The 15,525-nt window shown below is 39.4% G+C and overlaps 1 protein-coding gene across 1 annotated transcript in view; it reads right to left on the bottom strand.

Moving 5' to 3' along the window:
• Window positions 1-15,525, bottom strand: part of LDLRAD4 (low density lipoprotein receptor class A domain containing 4) — a 285,812-nt gene that overhangs the window by 231,646 nt on the left and 38,641 nt on the right. Inside the window, exon 2 of the mRNA XM_075744505.1 lies at window positions 8,283-8,413. The gene's annotated coding sequence lies outside the window, so the exon portion shown is untranslated. The remainder of the gene's footprint in view (window positions 1-8,282; window positions 8,414-15,525) is intronic.

The following is a 15,525-nucleotide window of genomic DNA, read 5'->3' as shown; positions in this document are numbered from 1 at the left end:
AAAGACATCAAGAGTATTTAGACCTTGGACATAGGAAAAAAATAAGTACAAACCAGTTTAATATAAAAAAGCTATATGGTTGCTCTTAATAACAGAAACTATTCTTACGGTGCTTTAATGTGTTAATTCCAGATGATTATAAATTTGTGGTTTTCAGCACTACTGAAGTTGGGCTTTGCTTTTCAAATTTCCACAAAATTAGCACTGAAAAATGTTGTGCATCTGGTTATATTACGAGATAAATGTAACATTAAAAATAATGCTACACAATAAAATAGGGATTATTAAGTATGGCAGAAGTTACATGACTAGTGTAATTTGTTTACAAATGCATATTAACATTAGATAATGAGCAGCTTAAAGAAAATCTAGAAATCAAAAGCTCTGTGTTTTGGGCTTTATTTGCAGGAGGTATTTTCCAGACATGAGATTTTTTTAAATATCTTATACATCTGGAATGTACTAAGGCAAAGGACTTATGAGCATAATAATGAGCTCTTAGGACTCGTTACCATCCTTGTTTAACATTAACGCTGGAGAATCAGAAATCCGCGTTCTACTGTCTCTCTTACGCAATCCTACAATACTTCATTGTACGATGTGACTCTTTAGAAGCACAGACCTAAACAAAATTAGCTGGACTGCCTTCATCTCTATCTTTATTCAACAGTCAATAATAATTAAAAACTGTACATGAGAAAAATAACCGGCATTTCCCCCAAATCATGCCGGAAGAAAAATCACTGATGAGTCAAGTTAGTCTGTAAGTGGGACACAAAGTATGATTCATAAGTCATTGCTTCAGGTTTAATTTTTGAGAGAGGAAAAGCTCCATCAATAACGTACGACAGAAACGCAAACTCTCACTTTCATTACAAAAATATAACATCAAATGAACTACGTCTTTTCAGTTCTGAATATATCTGTTTATGTATGTTCATAACAAAAGTTTAAAGCCAGGACCAGTAACCTTCAGCAACTCCTGCAGGCAGTGAAATCTTGCAGAGGACAGTGAGCATGTCGGACCACATTCCTAAGCTGTCTTCTACACGGCTGCGGGCGCAAGCTCTGGTGTCCACCACGGGGGCAAAGGGAATGGGGTCTTTCTGACAGAAACCATAATGAAAGACTCATTAAGGCGTAACTCAGTCACTGCCAGAATCTTAAATAATACAAATTTATAAAAGCAGCTGGGATTTAGTAAAGCTGCTAAATTTGCCTTTTTTTTTTTTTTTTAATGTAATGTAACTAAAAAAAGTAAAAAAAGGAATCTCAGTTCAATGAGACAACGGCAGAGGAACCCATGGGTGCACGAAAGATCACCTCTGCTCCTTTCAGACAAGAGCTCAGATACTCAGCACCATGTCAAAAATGACCTCTGTGCCTCAGCTTTTATGGCAAATGGGGTTTTCAAGTGCATTCTCCCTCCTCTGTCCTTCATATATACCTCCTTTCTTTCTTTCCAACCCACACCCAAAAGAGAGGCTCTGTGAAGCAATTCCAGTTTAAGCCCAAAGGACATTTATCACAAGATTATTTTTAATATTTATAGTAGAAAAAATACAGAAGTCTAAACTGACAAAGCAATAAAAAATAAAGATCCAGAAGCTTTTTTCATTAAGGAGCTAATAAAATAGTAAAAGCATCTAAAAAAAACCCTCCTTCAAAACCCTGTATGACCTTGCTGTTCAAGTCACATCCTTCAAGCTGACCACTGAAAGAAATGTAAAGCAATGCTCATTTTCCCACATCTCCTGTCACAGGCCAAATGACAGCTCTGACAGCGGAAACGGATTGGCAAAATATTTTAACCTCAGTTACAAAAAATGTGACAAATTAAAAAAAAATTTAAATAGCCATGCTGCTGTTGGACACTTCACAATTTAATCACACATCATACTTACACTGCAGAAAACATGCAACGAGATTAAACTTCTAAAATGTAGCTGGATTTATAATGTATGCTTGCTTCACCTACATTCTCAATTAGCAGACCTTTAAAGAAAGATTATCAAAGACACTCCAGTAGGTGCAATCTGAAGACAGAACAAGTGAGCACGACCTTGGATTCTCCATTCGTATTTGGTGGCATTTCTTCTTTAATATTTTAAAAATCATCAAAACAGTAAGCACTCACATGGACACTGCCTATTATACATACTTTGGCAAAGGGTGATGAAAATTACTTGAATTAGTGTCTTTTGGTTTATTTGCTTATTTACATTCCCCTCAGGAATAATTTTTACCAATGTCACTGCTATGAATAAGTAAGTGCCCTATCAATAACGATCATTTATTAATAAATACTTCACTCGTTCCATGAAGTTAATCTTCATATGCACCCGTGAGGCAGGAAATTATTAGCTGGTATTTCCCCTAGGGAAGCTGAAGTCACGTTACAGACTGTCCTAGTCCATGCAGTGATTCAGGTGTCAAAGCCATAAGTAACAAAGCGTAAGAAATCCTGCCTCCTAATCCTACATTCTAATCACTGAATTTTGCCCATCTCATAAGGAGGAGACTATCGGGATCATGCTGTCTGATCATAACTGAAATGTAAAATTAGCATTTATTAAAAGCTGTTAGAAGCTTAAAGATAATATTGCCATTAAAAAGAGAAACACAAAAAAACCCCATGATTTATCAACTGGTCTCCCCTTGGTCTTCCAAGGATGTATGGGTGATAACTGCTACAGACTTACTGTTCCTTCAGATTAACACAAGTCTTTATTTGGAATTCCTTTTATGTGCAACTTGAGAATGTTTCCTCTGTCTAAATTTATTGACTTCTCTTTACCTGGCTCCTAGTCCTCAGATACTCACCTATGTCTAAACATGAACTGAATGCTTATGAGGAGATATTACTACTGTTGCCAAGAAAAGCAAGATAATAATATTAAGAGGTTTTTTTTTAAAAAAAAAAGAGATGTTTTGCTGCACAACACAAATTTACTGCTCATTTCCCCAGTCTGTTTCTAATAAAATTAACACAGCAGTGAGTACATGAAATGCTAGGCACTCCTCTACTTCTACGGTAAGAGTGCAGTGGTTGTCTTCAGAAAGGGAAACCTCTTGTGGTACTCACAAATTGCAGGTGCATTACAACAGTAGGATTCTATCCACATGTTAAAATGCTTATTTCCAGCACGTCTGAATTAGCACAGTAAATGTTTCAAAGCTTACTAGGACACTGACTTGGAGAGCTCCCTTTAAAACTCCTAGGAAGTGTATGGATAAATCCCTTAACAAGCTTTCATATCTCCCCCACCCATGAGTTAAAAAAGTTAGGCTGCAAGACTTCAAGAGCTCTGGATTCTCACTTGTCCAGAAAAAAACACATCATCTACCTTTACTGTGTGCAGCACAGCATTTCTGCTATCAACCAGAATCCAGGAGGTGAGAACTTCAGAAATAGTGAAGTTCTAATGAATTTTTAAAAATTGGTTAGGAGCTCTGCATAGAGATTTGAATGAGTTCAGGGCTTTGTGCAGACTTTTTTTTGATCTCAACTGTCAACTGCTTGCTTGTTCTGAATGTACTGATGAGGAAATCCTCAAAGCATGCATCAACAGCAGCCCGCTGCAGGAATGTCATTAGGAATGTTCCAAAAACAACTTCAGTGCCTGAATAACGCTTTCCTTTCCTCAGGTTCCTTAAGATTAAAGGAAATTAATGGGACAGATTCTCGTGAGCGTGGACAATGCGACTCTCCTATACCATGACATCCAGTAACACCCATGTGTTCATTTCTCAGCTGACCGAAGACCAGCTTCCACTAGTACAGTTGCTTCTTCCTACAGTTAACGCTCATTTCCACTGGCTCTCTAACAATTAGAAGACAACGTGCATCACTGCAGGTGCTACAGGCCTGTAGACCACAGCACAGACACAGGAAACCCTGCTCATGTCCACCATGAATTTCCAACTTAAAGGTGAGCAGACAGATCAAACTTCACAAAGTCTGAACACAGCTCTCATACCATATTTTTCCATATGAGTTGTGCCAATACAAATGTTATTAAAAGCAAAGGAATAAGGGCTGGAATAGCAATAGAATCATATAGGCTATGAAAACCATACAAGCAAATGTCAGTCCGAAGCATACTTGCAACAAAAGATTAATTTCATTGTCTTCCATATAAGCAAAAAAGCAACAAGTAACATATTCCTCAATACAAATACTTCTTGTAAGCCTGGAAGCAAGATTAAACAGAACATACAGGATGAATCCTTCACGAAGTGCTTCAAATGACTTCCGAATCCTCACCTTGTTTTGTGGGGAGTTCCACTGAGCACAACGGGAATATTCTTGTGTACTTTGTGCAAGGGTGTTTACAGGATCAAGACTCAATTGCTGACCCATTGTTTTACTTGTGTTCAGGAATCATTCCAAACCAAACACGAGAGAGCGGTGTCTAATATAGGAACACATAGTTTCAAAATGAATCAAATGCATAATCAATTTTAAGTGATGAAATTTTGCACTTATCTGAATGTCAAAGGTCACCAAAGCTCAGCTTCAGCCCTTCAGCCAATCATCCAGATTTCTTACTGCCTCTCTACAAATCAGTAGTGACAGACAGGTAACCTCAAAGTCACTATCACAGAGCTCAAGAGCTAAATGCTGCTTACAAAAGTAATTATTTCCAGAATGAAAATAAAATTACGTATATTGTTGATGATAGTACAAATAAGCAAAGTAACACAGGAAGTCTGTGCTTTTCTGTTTGAAATAAAACATTTTTTTCATAAACAGATATGTTTGCTCGTATGTGAGAAAGGAGAAGGAAAGTAGAGGTCCCTCCCGCTTCCACTGGGTACCACTATTGCGTTGGTACGCAATCCAGTGCGTACAACAAAATGGCATCCAACAAATCTTATCTCCTAAAACAGATTTATTCAATCTCACATTTGTTCCCCAGTCACAGCAGTCAAAACCATTATTAGCTTATAAAAAAAAATTACTTGATGCTTATGAGCATATACAACATTTCTAAAGGCAATACAAAGACTACGTGTCATTATCTTTTAAGTTCTTGCTTTAAAAAACTACTACTAAAACTTTTCCGTAATAGTTCTTACTATGTAGATACACAATCTCTTCTGTCAATGTCAATAGCGCAGTCTTTGATATGACTTTCTACAAAAGCAAGCCAGCCACAAAAAATATATATAAATTTTAGAAGATGCATGTGTCCATCACGCTTTATTTTATCTTCTCTTCATTGATGAATAATTCCTGAAATTTGAGCAATCCACAGAAACAACTTCTACCAACAAGAATTTCATCTCCGCAAAATCCTCCCCAAGGATCTCCAGAGAACAGGACAACCTAGTGCTTCATGGAACAGACTCCAAACCACTGAAGCAAGCGCAAGCTAGATGGGAAGAGTTAAATAAAGCTGCTAAAATTCAGCAGCATTGCAAGCTATTCCAGACTACGGTGACTGTAACCTACACTGGGTGTCCTCTGCATAAGCACCAGTGTGACTTTGTGGACTGCTGAGACTCAGTCTGTTGCAACTGGCATAAGTTGCCACAGGCGAGTAATCACAAGAAACTGACCTTGGCAAAAACACATTTTACACTTCACTGCTGTTCAACTGTGTTATACTAAAGAGAGAGCAAGTGAGCACAAGCAGAAGGGGGAGGGAGAGAGAACAAAGGGGGATAGACAGAAAACCTAAAAGTGATCGCAGCCATTTTCAGCTTTACCTGCATTTAAGATTTCTAGAGAGGTACATCACCTCCAGTGCATGTCGCAATCTACGTGGGGTTACATCAACTCTGCATGGTGTAGCCTGTAAACCAGTGGAATCTCGGTTTTTTGGGGGGGGAGGAGGGGGAGAAAGAAGGGAGTTTAAGTACTAAATTAGGAATTAATACTTCAAAAAAATCTCCCCAAAGCAGGGGGGAAGTATTTTCCTACCACTGGATTACTGAATAAATGAGGATTTTTAAATTGTTCTTTCCTCCTCTTTGGCTACACCTCTTGAGAGTACATTTTGGAATCAGCCGCAACAAATAATGACCAAACGTATTCCATGAGGTGTGCAGCAAGATGTCTTAGTCCTGATTTTTAAAGTTTCAGCTCAACCATAACTTCAGAGGCTCTCTCAACAGCCCAGCAGCAATTTGCATGAACTTGTACAGTACAATTTCCACCACTGCACAGTTGTGTCTGTCCTTTCTTAACCATCTTTGGTCTCCTTTGGTTTGGATCAGTTACCTCCTGTCAAATCTTTTTCTTAGTTCCTGCATTAGATTTTTTTTTTTTTGGTATTGATTATCATATCTCCAAAGAAAGAGGACCTGGCAGAGCAAGATGGCACAGGATCCCATCATTAGCGCTAATCTGCATCCTGCCCAGATTTCACAGCAAGTTTAACACAAGGACCTAACCTTGCAGGTATGCTGGGTTTCCAGGACATGCAGTGATTGAAGCAAAACATGCACAAGCTTTGTACAAGTTCCAAAATACCCAATTGCTCTCCACTTGGGAAGTGCACAAGGTATGCAAGTCTAGACAAAAAAAAATAAGACTATATGCATTTTACATTTCAGTTTCCTTACCACTCTTAGGTCAGTGACCTAAGGATCAGAGCCCTCTAAAAAAACCCCTACTACGTGTAGCTTCTCTTCCAAATCCTGAAGGCTGCTCTTCTCCTGTGTAGACAGCTTCTCCGTTCCTCATCTGGTTCTGTCATTAACTCAAAACCCCTGCTACAAAGCCCGGCCTTTGCTCCTCCCAAACATCCAAACCTTTCATATCTCTGTCTTCACACAGTCTCCATTCCTCTGTTACAATTCATCTTTCTCCACTTCAGTCCTCTAAATGTCATTACTACCAGTAGGCTGAAGAAAAGTGGCATTTTTTGGACTCAGCCATGTTATTACCTTGAACCATTCCCATCTGACAGGGAGCCATCATGGTTTAAGGATCTCCACTGTCACTGGCCAGGGAGATACGAGACTCAGCCCTGACAGCAGATGGCTGATTCACACACACTGACGTTCAGCGATTCAACAATGATATGATCATGCTTAGCCTCTGAATTATATAAACAGCAATTCTATGAAGCATGACTCAAAATTTTCAAGGGACTGAACTATTTCTGAGTCTGAACTTCAGATCTGGGTCAAAAAGGTGTCAGCTGTGGATCTGCAGAGTTTTAATCATCTCACCAGATTGTAGCTCTCTTTCTCAAAAATAAATGATGTTTGGAAGGCCCACAGGCATGCTTCATGACAGCAAGGCAGGACTCTGTCACAGGGGATGCACGGGCCACCAAAACACTCACTCCTATGCAGTGTGTCAGAAACTCGTGTAGGGTCTAGGCAGGAGTAAACTAATGTCTGTCATATTTTGCTGACTGTGCACTTGGGCACAAAATCTAATTACTAAAAATTTTATTGACTAAGTCCTATAATAATTAGTTATAGTAGATGAAGAAAAAAAAAAAGAAATCTGAAAGAGTGCACTAGTTCTGCAGTAATTACTGTAGGCCTTCAGGTTTGGCCATGATATGGTCACCGTTTCTCACAGTGGAGCACAGCAAAAGAAAGAAAAGGGTGACAAGAAAATAAGTACCTGAAAGGTACTCACATCCTCAGGAAGGGTGAACGCTTGTTTTTACTAGCCCAAAAGTAGGCATATCTTTATATTATACAAGAGCACCCTCAGTCGAAAGCAAGAATTTGACATCTCTTACTTTTGCAATGTATATCCTAAACAACAGGTTATTGAATTAGTCTCTCTCTTTGAGGCACTCTCTCTCTCTCTCATACTACACCATATTTTAAAAGTATGTGTCACTCAATGCTGAATGAGCATTTGACTTTATAGTTCAGCAGCTAGGATATCCTCCTCATTTTCAAGCAATTTTTCTCATTAGGCAAAACAGAAACATTAGCTGGTTCTTCCACATCCAGGCAAATAATTACCAATATACTGGCTACTCTGGGCATCTCACTTCTCTCCCTCTTCCTTCTCCACCTCTTTCACCTAAGAGAATTCCTTGAAACCAGTATGTTTCCACAAAAAATACCAGGGCTAACAAATCAAAATCTTCCAACATCTAAAACTTACTAGTAAGGGTTAGCTGTAGCTCTGTATATGGATATATATCTATACACACACATCAACACATACATACTTGCTGTAAAATATGTATCAAAAAGATCATGACGCTGTGGTACGGTATGGTTGAAATGTTACTGGCATGAGATTAATTTGACCAAAGCATTCCTCTACTGGCAAAAGATTAGTTTGTTTGAATTACCTTTCTGGAGGTGTTTCACGAGGAAGTCTTGTCTAGTTTAAACTCATCCAATACGACATATTGATATCCTCGAAGTCCAGAGAGTCAGGAGATTCTTCCTTGTCCTTCTAGTTGTGAATATTGAGTGTGATCTACAAGAAAAAGAAAGTGGGCAAAAAAGTTTGGTAGGCAATCCTTTCTGTTCTCAGTGGGTCAGTATTCTCAAACTCCTTATAGAACACTGCACTGACTTCAGAAGATCAATCAATTAATCGCTACTGGGTTGCCAGAAAGAATTCAAAGCAGATTTGTTCTTCCCTATGTACCTCAACAAGCCGCACCAAGGATTCATTTCTCCATGTCAGATATTCTGTCTCTCTCTTTACTATCTTAGACACAAAGATATTAAAGTGAAAGGCCTGATGTTCTTTTGCTTCTTTTTTAAAAACACTGTAACGTATTGCATTTTCTGTTATAAATTGAAATTTATCATCAGGGAATTCGTAACATTTTTCTTGAACTCACCTAAGAGAAAGGTTACAGCTTCTGTGAAGTGCTAATACACTTCACAAAACCTATAGCAATCCCTGAAACATAAGTAAAACCATTAAAAACATAAAATACCCTCTCTCCTATTAGACACTTCAATTAATCGACAGCTATTGGTGCATAAGCTAAGTACTCAACAGCTTTGTCGAATAAACATGGTTTAGTCTAGAAACAGCTGTGAAAAGTTCAGCAAACTTTATTCTCTGCAGTGTTCTGCTAACTCTGGGATTTCCACTTTTCCAGAGAACATCACTTTTTCTGGATAGTATGTTGAACACGTAATTTTGCAGATACTCACACTGTATAGTACTAGCTCAATCTTTCTGGTTCTTTCAGTAATAGCAAGCAAACTCACAAAAGCTTTGCCTCAGATTTCACAGGCATGTGTGTGCCTCTCTCAGTACCCAGGCCGCCGTGCCAATATGTAGGATTAAACTTTTTCCAAGGTTGAATAAGCCACCATCTGTCTATCTTGTGTGGTGCTGTGCGCCATCCGGGAGACTTGTCCCTTAGAGCATGTTTCTACCATATGTCACTCCTGAGTGATCAGTTATGCCAAGACATTTGGGAAAAATGACTAAGTCGAGCTGGAAAACCCTTTCCGAATTCCAGAGGAGGTTTGCCAACCCTGTATTTCCAAATAACTTCACATCCACCGATCTTTGCATATATTGTATGTAACGATAAATAACCTTTACCCAAACAGACAAAACAATTATTTGGATACCCTCCATTGTCCAGAACACATGGACTTTTTAATAAGCCAAGAGATTCAGGTATGATGCATCTTCAGGAAAAATACAAGGAATTTTTAGAAAAGAATTGCAACTTTTATGATAACTAAGTTAAGAAAGGAAAAAAACCAGACATAAAGAATATATTTCAAGAAAGGCTCTACTTGGAATTTTAAAGACACAACAAATTAGTAATTTCTTTCAAAATACTCAACTAAAAATATCTAAAGCAACTGAATGCAAGGCTTTTTCCTAATAATAACTGTACCTAAAGTGCTCACCTGCATGCAAAGTGATCATCTAAACTAAATGTTAAACCACTGATATATCATAGTTCATGCAATTAGAATTCATCTAATAAAGAATATGACTCTATCCTATTTTAGATTTAAGGAACCATTTTATGTTCCAATTCCTCAATTATTAAATTAAAACTCAAACCAGCATTGTTCTTATGGCCAGCGCAAGGCTGCTCATTTACATAACTGACTTTCAAGGGCACTTGGTTACACAGCAATTAATACCAGCAAAGAATCTACCAGATCTGTTACTTAATGTTAAGGAAGACATTCTTGAAAACATTAGAAGAAAAGAGAAATTAGTAAATCGTGATTACAGCCTCCCTGAGTAAGTTTAACATGGGAAGGAAATCTGTTCCTAAGGGCAACAGTAGGAGTATTAAATACCAGAAGACAAATTACAGGTGACAAAAGTGAGATGAGGAGCAGTACTGAAGTCCAAGGGAGAACATTCACCGAAGTCCGAGGGTCCGGTGTCTGTGTTTTGCCTTCAGAGTTTGGACAATCATTAAAAAAAGGGGAAGATGTGAAACAAGAATTCACTACGGCCCACTGGGATTTGTACAACAAAGGGCAACAAAAAGTAGAAAAAGTTCATGTTAGAAGAAGAAAACCAGTACTGAAAAGAAGTGATTATTAAAGGAAAATGATATAATTTATCACGTCAGAATGGGTTACTTTTTTTTTTTTTTTTTTAAAAAAGGTATCTAATTTAAGCAGTCTCCTTATGCACACAGAGTGCAGCTTGCAAAGGTGAGGGTAGTTCAGTCAGGTGACAAGTACCAAATTAATCTATGAAGTAATGAAAGCCTCATACTGCTACACTGACTTATGGAACGAAGAGAGGAAAATAATGTAGAACAGGTGGGCAAAACCAGACTACTTGCCTACATAACACACCGAATGATTTTGAAGCCAGCATATTTTTTGTAGGGCTCAGCTCCTTGGCCCACTCCAACAGCGTGAGGCATTCCCACTGCCAGGCCCAGAGCGATGGACTGGAGATGCTGGTTCCACAGCACCAACTCTCTGCTCACCCTTCTTATCCCAATGGGAAACCTTTAGACTAACGAGTGCTCTGATTAACGTGCCCCTTGCTTCTTGCATCCATTTACAGGTCCAAATAACCTTCCCTTTAGGATGAAGCATGATTTGGGTATATCGCTGACTGGCTCAGGGGACAAGAGGAGCGGAGGGAAATTTGTCAAAGTTGCCAATTAAGAAAATTCTTATTCTGGATGAGCATTTGCACTACGAAGCTGGTAAACACCTTCCTTGCAGAAGGAGCAGCTACCTAGCTTCTGAACTATCACCTCTTGCCAGAACTACAGCAGAAACAATAGCTTCTCCCACAACAGTCATCATGAAGATTCCCATGTATCTGTAAGGAAAAACTATGAAGTAAAGAATATAAAGAGAGAAAACATTAAAACAGGGAGAAAGATGATTTCTTTTTTCCTTTCTCTGTATGTTCAGCTGAGGAGGCTCAGGATCTGTCACCTGTTTGTCCCACACTAGTGTAGACATACAAGCAGGAATCCTATCAATCTTTAGAGAAATGATGGGGTTTAGTCTGGTTTAATCACTACGAGTCCCTTGGAAATGCCTGGCACACATAGACAGTGTTAATTTGCGTTTCACTTCAAACTTGTATTAAGCCTCAACACTCACTGTTGTTCTCACAAACTTTTTAGGCAACTCTCCTGTGTTCCTGGAATTCATAAGCTCGGGATTCCAACAATCACATGCAAAACCATTTCTCTAGGAATAAATTCATTCTGTGGCACAGCGAAATATTTCTGTTACATAAATGCAAAACTTAACTGAAACATCTGCTGATAAATGTAATAGTAGGATGCATAAAAGGCAGCAACAGTGAAATTTATTTCCACACGAAAGCTCATTTAGAGAGGATGACTGCAGAGACAGTGTTTACAGACAACAAAGGCTCTCCGAGCACAAGGCCAAACTCAAAGAGTTGTTATGTTCCCCGAGCCACCCATCTGCGAGGTATTTCATATTTTCCAACATTCATTCGTCCATCCAAGTTCATTCCCCAGCAGAGACTCTGGGCCCTAATTGGCAAGAGTTTCTTTCGCTGACCAAGATGTAAGGGAGAAAATAGAGGTTGGTGGGAAGCTATCAAACATCACTAAAAACTGCAAAGGTGCTAGCCTGCTAATATAAAGTCCATTCTGCAAGCGCTATGGTACTAAAACATAAAAGGAGTTTTGTTGCTCAAAATGTTAATGCAATATTAAAACAAAGCGCAATCCCTTTTCTCATCAATAATCAGTATTCATAAACTCACTCAAACAAAGAACATCTCTCCACGCAATGTAAAAGTAGCTTGGAGTTTACTGAGTCACCTCTGTTAGGGGTACAAAAAGAGGGATTGGGCAGGGGGGCAAGGGAGGAGGAGGAGGAGGAGGAAGGTTTCCTTTTTCCAAGCACAGAAATAAAGCAGTTTTCCTCCCATATCTTTCCTCTTCTTCACTTCCCCCCCTCCTCCACACAAAACCCAAGAAAATCTGCCATTGCTTTAGGTCAAAGGAAAAACAGGCCCAGCTGCCGTAAGCCAAACAACGTACAGGTTTGCTATCTCCCCTGCTGTTTTGGCTCGAGCTCTTCAGACTGGAAAATTCAGAAGCACGATCTCCCAAGCTCTATAAATGCCAGAACCATCTAAGAGGAAAATAGGACAAGGCCACCCCCAGGCAAGTTTGTACTAAAATCTGCTGGCTCCAAGGCAAAAATACAGTAAACATCACATAGGGACAGACTGCTCCTTGGAAAATATTCCACAAGAACAATATAGCTTCCAAAGAAATGCTGTGCTAAAGGGACTTCTGGAGAAAAAAAATGCAATGTTTTAAGATCCTTGCGAGGAGTTAGCAAGCTAATGGCACACTCAATGACAAATTGTGTGACAGGCAATATGTTTTTGACATTAATCCAAAGAAGAAATGTAAAAGCGACATTGAATGTTCCCTGCAAAGCGGTAACAAATTCAGTATCCTAGAATAGTTCTGCAGTTCACTAAGGAAATTTCACTTTTGTCTTGACAATTGATTTCATGGACTAAAACAAGTAATAATAAGCAATTAAACTATCATCATCATCATATTGTCTTTTCAGGAAAGACAATTTAAGTTAAATTTTTGCAGTCCTTGAGAGATGAACTTTGCAGCTGATTACTGTATGTTTTAACGTGCTCCATACTAACTCAACCTAGAAAAACAAGCCAAAAACAGAAGTTGAAACATCCTTTTTCCTGTGTAGCTTCAGTTTGCAGGAGCAAGAAGCTAAACAACATGCTCTCCACCAGATGGCTGAAATAAAAAGAACACTCTTTCTGATTAATTAGGAAACAAATGAATCTGCTGTTAGCACAACAAGTTACCGTCAGGAAACCTAGGCTTCCATTAAACTTTGGTATTCGTGCTTTCTTTGCAACAGCGTTCAAGACCATCCCCAGATTTGTCTCTCATTTCAGAAAAGGCAAAACATTACACAGAAGTCCATCGCACACAAGTATCACACCAGATACTGCATAACCAAAAAGAGGATTGGCCCTTTTCACAGACAAGTAACGCTGTAAGAGAGAGAAGTTTCCTAAAAGAAAAAGCGCCCATCAAAGTAGAAATGAATGCAGGTCTCCCAGTGCTGTGAGGAATCACGCCAGGCCGAGTCGCTACGTAAAACACCACATCCCTCATCGGAGTTCAGTGAGCAATGGAGGCTCACGCGTGCACACTTGAGCTCTCCAGCTGGTCCCAGAAATGGAAATCCCCAGACCAGATAGCACAAGGAGCGAGGATGTGACAGCCCGAGTAACAGAGGCCAGCCCATGGAACCCTGATGAGGCTGCCAAGGATGACCATTAACACCTCGAGTGAAGGTTCAGAATACAGTGCAGGCACTGGGGATGGATGGGGGAAGGCATAACACACACAGAACATGCACAAAGCACAGGCAAGTGCATGCATTTAGAACGTGAATATAACGTATGGTGCTACCGAGGTGAATGACCTCGGGAAGAAGGGAACTGAGCTTACCCAACCCGGGAAGGTGCAGGGAGTTGCATCTAACAGCTTTCGGTGTTGTCATTATTCCTCTACTTTCAATGGAAGAGCTGCTGTTTCAGCAACATACAGCATGAGCTCCAAAACTGGGAAAGGCATTTTCAAGAAAACCATGCCCCGTTGCTAAGGTGAGGATACTGAGGCAGAGGGCTGCCAGCTTTCCTGCATGAACAACTACTTTTTTGCACCAAACCTGGGACCCGCCATTTCAGTAACAGTGGTTAAAGGAGGACCACTTCAGAAGAAGCTGGCAATGCACTGAGAAAGAACCGGCCATGTTTGAGCACTAAAGCACAATCTCACCTTGTTTAACGACAACGCGCGTGCCTTAGTGAGAATCCAGGGCTGCCAACAAACCCACACCACTGTAACTTAGATTACTTCTCCTACGTGCACAACTTAAGTTCTCAAATGTGCTGAGACAGTTATTTGCTAGGGACAAAGGGAATGGTGGAGACATTTACTAGAAACTAAATCCAAGACCACCTTTTAAAATCCAAGTAAAGGTATTATATCCTCTTAAGTAATTGAGGAAACTGGGACACTAAATCAGAAAAACCCAAAAGGCTTCCTCACACATTAAAAAAGGATTCCAAATAATTTTATACATATAGGGAGGCCACTTAATTCAGCTAAACGAGCTTGTCTCACTTTTCCTTATAGGCTTGTGAGTTACCTACTGCAGGAAATACAAAGCTACACAAAACTGCAAAAGACCACAGAAAACACTAATGTTTCAAAGTGCACCTATCATACACACAATTACAGAAAAAAAAATTTTTTTTTTTTTTTGAGCATATAGTGTCAGAAAGTAGACTCGTGTAAACTTTCAGTAAACACAATATTCTTTGGCACAGTGTTTTAAGACGACCCACCTCTCTTCTGTTTGCTTATACTCTTGCTTTACTTGATGTCTCCTAGGACTCGTGTTGGAAGAAGAGCAAACAATTGAACCTGTGCACCCTCTCCCCATCACTCAATATTGCAGACCTCAAGAATATCCTCCAACGCCTATTATATCCAAGACAGAGAGTCCCAGTTTTCTTTGTACATAAGCCTTTCCGTATCTCATATGACTGCTGCTTTCTCCAAATTTTTCTCATCCTACTGTACTGAGCTGAGGGGACCTGAACATGCTATACCAGATGCTGGTGAGCCGTGAACTTACACAGTAGCAACAAGGATGCTGTCTGTTTAATTCTCTATTGCTTTATTAATATTTCCAGCATTTGATTTGCTTTTCTGATCAGTGTAGTGAGTTCCTGCTTTACATTGCTGTTTATTATAAGCTGGTAACTGACTCACTCATGCTAACAGTCAGCTCAAAGCTCATCATTTTTTAGTGGAATCACAGTTATTTTTCCCCATGTAGATCACTTTCCATTTATCTGCACTGAATTTTACCTCACTTACTACCATGAACAAGTTCGTATCATCAGCAAATTTTCTCATTTCATCAACAGGCCCCCTTTCCAGTATACTTTCCATACAGTGAATACACCAACCAGTCCAACTACACTGGTGACTGTCAGAAGTGACCACCTATTCCTACCTTATTTTTCCCACCTTTTACCCACATATTAGTCCATGACGTGAC

Source organism: Balearica regulorum, chromosome 2, assembly GCF_011004875.1.
Source record: "Balearica regulorum gibbericeps isolate bBalReg1 chromosome 2, bBalReg1.pri, whole genome shotgun sequence".
NCBI lineage: Eukaryota > Metazoa > Chordata > Aves > Gruiformes > Gruidae > Balearica > Balearica regulorum.
The sequence above is the reverse complement of the archived record's forward strand: the minus strand, read 5'-3'. Positions and strand labels throughout refer to the sequence as shown.